Here is a 6,010-nt window from a genome sequence, read left to right as displayed (position 1 = left end):
TTTAAAATGTTATTATATCAATAATAAAATTGGAATTAAAATATTAATTACAATAATAATCCATCTCCGGAAATTGGGATTGTGAGTCAAAAACAAAATGGCCACGTCTTTGCTGTTTGGAATAGTTTTATGAGACAGATAAGTTTTGTATTTTATTTACAATGTAAACGAATTAATTAATTTAAATGTGTTTTATTAGTAGTTAAGCAGTCACTTAAAAGCTAGAATATTGTGCATTTTGCATGCAATATATTCTTGATATAATAAAACTCGAGGTTATTGGAATTGCAACAGGTAGGATAATAGTGCATTCTGGGAGTTTGAGTTTTTATTACCTGCGATTGTCGTTGAATGAAAATTGTTGATTGAAAAAACTTACACTCCCACTTCGCTTCTAGACAAGACAAGAATTGTTAATAATCACCTTGTTTAAGTTTAGAAATATATTTCTAGATTGCATTTTGTATTTGAAGAAATACATATAAATAATTATACAAAAGCAAATTCAAGACGTAGTTTGCATGTTTTTCCAGTGTCGAGGTGGCAATAACATCGAAATGAACTAATATATATTGTTTATTTATCGTTAAGATGACAACAGAACTACTGAGTAATTATTGAATACAGCATATTTTACATTGTTTTTAAACTTGTATAATCTTATTTCGTAATAAAGCCCCCCCGAATTAAAATCACAACCACATTTTTCAATGCTTAACTTTTTTTAAATATTTTAAATTTACAGAGGGAAGGGAAACAAGTTTTAAGTATTTTTATATTTTATAAGTAGTTATGTACAACACAGATTACATATCTATCAGTACAAACAAAGTATACATACAATAGAAGCTCATCTTTCTGAATTGTGCTTTATGTAAATCTTCTTGCATTCCAAGTTTCCGTCCCTACATACCACTAAGGTGTCCCTGCTCTTGTTGGCATATTTCTCAGCTGTGCTATCTGTTACTACTTTAGGTTAGGAAGTCTCTGTTTTCTCAGCCTTTTTTCACACAAAATATGTTATACATGCACTTATGTAATTTTCACCTCACAGTGTCTTCAGGGTCAAGCAATTTACTTGTCATTAGGGTAAGCTTCTGGTTGGTTAGAAAAAGGAAAGACACCTTGAAGGAATGGGGACAATTTCACCCTCCTGTGAAATTTCCATTAAAGTGCAAGACTATCTGAAGGCAAGGCCTGGAATCAGATCTTTCGGAAACCTACTGTAGTTCTAAATAACAAACTTTAAAATGAAAACACATGTGTGATAAAACATAGATTTCTTTTAAAAATACATATTTGAGACCTGTTTAGGGAATGGGTGTCCATTCATGGTATGCTAGCTTATATATATATATATATATATATATATATATATATATATATATATACACACACACACACACACACACACACACACACACACAGTACCAGTCAAAAGTTTGAGTACACTTGCTGGAAACTAGGTTTTTTTTTTTTCATAATTGACAATGTTTTACATCGTATACGTTTCTGTAAATACTTGAAAATGAAAACACATGTTACAATATACAAAACAAAACATAAGGAGTATCAAAGCAATGTTCAAGAAAATTGAAAATTGTCTCTAAATATTGGATTCCTCAAAATAGCCACCCTTTGCCTTAATAACAGCCTCACAAACACGAGGCATTCTGTTAACAAGTTTCAGCAGGAAATCACCTGACATGTCGTCCCAGCTCTTCTGCAGCAATTCCCAGAGATGTAGGGCACTTGTGGATAGCTTTGTGTTGACTATTCTGTCCAGTTTGTCCCATACAAGTTCTATGGGATTGAGGTCTGGAGACTGGGCAGGCCAGGTCATTAGATTGAGTTGTCCTTCTCTTTCCTTCTTCACCAGATAGTTCTTGCACAACTTTGAGGTGTGTTTCGGGTCATTATCTTGCTGAAGAATGAAGGACTGCCCAACTAGCCGTAATCCTGATGGAATGGCATGCCTCTGAAGTATGCTATGATACCCATGCTGGTTGAGCTTGCCATGGCCTTGGTAAAGATCACCAACTCTGTCACCAGAAAAGCAACCCAAGACCATGACACTGCCTCCTCCATGCTTGACAGTGGGAACCACACATGCAGAACTCATGCGCTCACCCTCTCTGCGTCTTACAAATACTCGGCGGTTGGATGCAAATATTTCAAATTTTGACCCTTCGGTCCATAAGACCGACTTCCACACCTCAAACGTCCAGTTTCTGTGTTTTTTGGCCCAGGCAAGTCTCTTCCTCTTATTCTGCACTCTTAACAATGGTTTCTTTGCAGCAATTCTTCCAGTTAGGCCAACTTTAAGCAATCTCCTCTGAACAGTTGATGTTGAAACATCTGTACTTCTAATAGCATTTAGCTGAGCTTGTATTTCAGGGGCAGGTAATCCCCAGTTTCGCAGACTTGTGACTTGAATGAACTTGTTCTCTGATTCTGAGGTCACCTTTGGCCTGCCTGACCTTGTTTGGTCCTCATGAGTGCCAGTTTCTTCAAATCGTTTGATGGTCTTGGCCACAGAAGTTACAGACACTTGCAAAGTTCTTGCGATTTGTCTTAAAGATTGACCTTCATTTCTTAAAGTAATTACAGACTGTCTTTTTTCTTTGCTTAACTGAGCGTATGTTGACATTTTCTGCTCCCTTACATTCAGGAATGACAAGCTTGTGCCTATGCTACCTATATTTACAGTAATCATGGACCCTCACCTGTTAACAATAATTGGTGACAAAAGGTTAATTAGGTAACATGCTATATATATATATATATATATATATATATATATATATATATATATATACACACACACACACACACACAGGTGTACTCAAACTTTTGACTGGTACTGTGTGTGTGTGTGTGTGTGTGTGTATATATATATATATATATATATATAAATCATATAAATTTTCCCACAGTTTTGACCATTTCCATTCCTTTTTAATTTCAAATATGTAGCTAACTGGACCCACATTTCAAACACTGTTAACCTAGCAGGATGTCCCAACAACTCTGGTTCCATTTTGTGGATCTGGAACCAGGCAGAAACCAAGATTTTCCAGGACTCATCAGGGACTGGTGTTTGTGATTGGCCCAGCTCTAGTCACTGTTGCAGTCAAGCTCTTTGGCAATGTGGGTCAATGTCAGGTGGACTTCAGTAACAGTCAGCCTTCTTTGCTGAACGGAAAAAAAGAAGTACGAGCCTGAGTTCAATTGGACAGTTTTGGAAGTTTGTCAAACCTCAACTGCTCTCCCTCTTAGCAGCTATGGCTGTAAGTTTGAAAAAAAAATCTGTTTCCTTGATAGTCGTAGCACAGAGATTCCACTGTATTATTATTTAGCAAAATGCCAGGTCAGCTTTTCCCCATGTTTTGTTGAAAATCTACTCCTACATGCTGAACAAATTATACCAAACTTGATTTATTTGATATAATTAAAGTATAACCTATATCTGACTTAACTATTTTTTTTATTTTTGTAAATTGATGGTTAGAAATATACCTTTTATAGAAAATAATATTGTTATGTCTGTCTACAGTTCTCTTTTCTGTAGCAAACTTGGCAAGGCAAGCTGCCTTTACATTGGTAAGGAGAAACAGCATACGTTTTGAAGACATAAATAATACAGATTTTTTCTTTTTTCTGACATCTTTTCCTGTCCTAACAGACAAAACATTATGCCATGTGCCAAAAGGGCCTTATTTACACTCATCTTAGCATGTGAGAATAGTATACAGAACACTACTACATTGCACAATATAATGCTTGTCTTTTATCAGCCACAGACTATATCCAAATGCTGAAAAAAAAGATTTTCTTGTTTTGTCAAAGAAACGAAGCACACATCTACGCCTTTTTATTTCTAGTCTGTACACTGGCAGAGAAGGCTGATTGTTATTGAAAAGTTCAGCAATATAAATGAAGCTCTAGGGGTCGGTAGTGCCATTTTACAGGGGCAGTCAAACCTTGCACTAAACTTGACATAAACAACTATATATTCAAACAGACCAGGACAACAATTTTGAAGTAGAACATGTTTATTGAATGATTTTTAACATCAAAGATACATTAGGCCGCCCTGACTGGCTGCATGGGCCACCTGGGATCTGCACCAACCCAGCAGCCATTTGGCGAGATAGGGTAGGAGGTGGCATGCTCCCTGGGTGAATTTTGTTGTGTTAGAATGCAACAGTCAGTATGGCATTATTATGACATTAAATCCAACATTAAAATTGGACTCTGGCACCTGGGTTACCTGCAACCAGCTTAATGCAGATCAAAACAGAGAGAGAGAGGAGTGGTGCGCCAGTGTCAAGGTGTGCATTCATTTGCTTGATCCCTCACCAAAGCATGAAAAGGGGAGGGAGAAACAATCTCATACTATTGTGCCAGTTTGAGACAGGTCTGTTGGCTCGTGTCACACAATGCCTGTACTGGGGATCCCTGGTGCTAACCAGCACCTATAGTTGTTCCTTTTATAAGCAACATTGGAGGTTGTGTGGTCCAGTGGTTAAAGAAACCACCTTGTAACCAGGAGATCCCCAGTTCAGCCACTCACTCATTATGTGACCCTGAGCAAGTCACTTAACCTCCTTGTGCTCCATCTTTCAGGTGAGACAGTGTTGTAAGTGACTCTGCAACTGATGCATAGTTCACACACTGTAGTCTTGTATCTTGCAAAGCACTTTGTGATGGTGGTCCACTATGAAAGGTGCTATATAAAAATAAATATTATTGTTGGTCAATTCTCATGCTTCAAAAAAACCTCAAAAGCTAACAGCTTCTATTCTGTCCTGTTTCTTTTTCTTCAGGCATTGTCATGGGCACTATCTTTGCAAGCGGGTACTTAGTAGCTGGTGAGCAGCTGTCAGCCGGAGAGCTGATGTAATTCCTTGTGGCCTCACAGACTGTGCAAAGGTCACGTAGCTTCTTTAGCTTCTATTCACTTTTGAAATCTGAACTTCAGTTTTCAGTCCGAGAAATGTAACTCCCTCCCTGCCTTACTGAAAAATCAGTAGTATTTCCTGCCCATCTCACGTGATAACTGGGATAACTCGGAAATCCTAAACTTGAGTTCTGGGAGAATTCAGCTCCATTAACTGGTTTATATTCGACGTATTTAACAGTCATTTAAAACAGTTGTATCAGTGGCAGTTCTATCTATTGCAGATGTTGATAAGTACTGTATATCTCATGCAATTAATTTTGGAACACTTGGGTGTGTTTTATTAGAAGTTGTCTATATTAAAATACTTTAAATATAACATTAAAATGGTTATATTTAACACATTTGCCTGATATGAGTTATCTTTTACAAATCCCTGTTGCCAATGCCTGATAATGTGCCACACAGCAAGCAATCCTAAAACACTATGGTGTTTGTGCGCTGGATGTTCAGTATTTGAAACTCATGCTAGTCATGCACCCAGTCCTAAGTTTCACTGCTCCCCTTGTTCAGGTTTGTAATTGAAATGAACAGGTGCCAGAATTTGAGCAATCAGGCCCCTTAATAAGTATAACCTGAATATGTAAATATACCAAAGACCTATCCACATTACATTTTAACTCAAATGTTTTTTGATGATAACACATTGTTAGGTAGTGTGAATTGGAAATAATGTGAGTTAATCGTGCAGCTAAGAATGTTTCACTCCAAAGTGATAAAAAAAAAAAAAAAACTTAGGATTGCTGTGTCCCACAATCATGTTCAATTTTACAATAAAAGAAAGCGGTATATTCTTGACAGTACTGCACTCTGTTTCCTCAGATACCAAGCTTTCAGAACCAAAAGGTACTTTCAGTTGCAGGTACAACATGTCTCCCTGAAGTCTTCTTACCACTCTACGTGTCTATTTGCCATCAACTATAAAAGAGCAAATCTTAGTGACACTGTTTAAAACGGTTAATAGAAGCTTCAAATTTAATATAAATATATTCACCTTTATAGGACAGCAGTGGACCAGTACAAATTCTACTGCCAGTAATAAACTCC

Source organism: Polyodon spathula, chromosome 3, assembly GCF_017654505.1.
Source record: "Polyodon spathula isolate WHYD16114869_AA chromosome 3, ASM1765450v1, whole genome shotgun sequence".
NCBI classification, from domain to species: Eukaryota; Metazoa; Chordata; class Actinopteri; order Acipenseriformes; family Polyodontidae; genus Polyodon; species Polyodon spathula.
The sequence above is the reverse complement of the archived record's forward strand: the minus strand, read 5'-3'. Positions refer to the sequence as shown.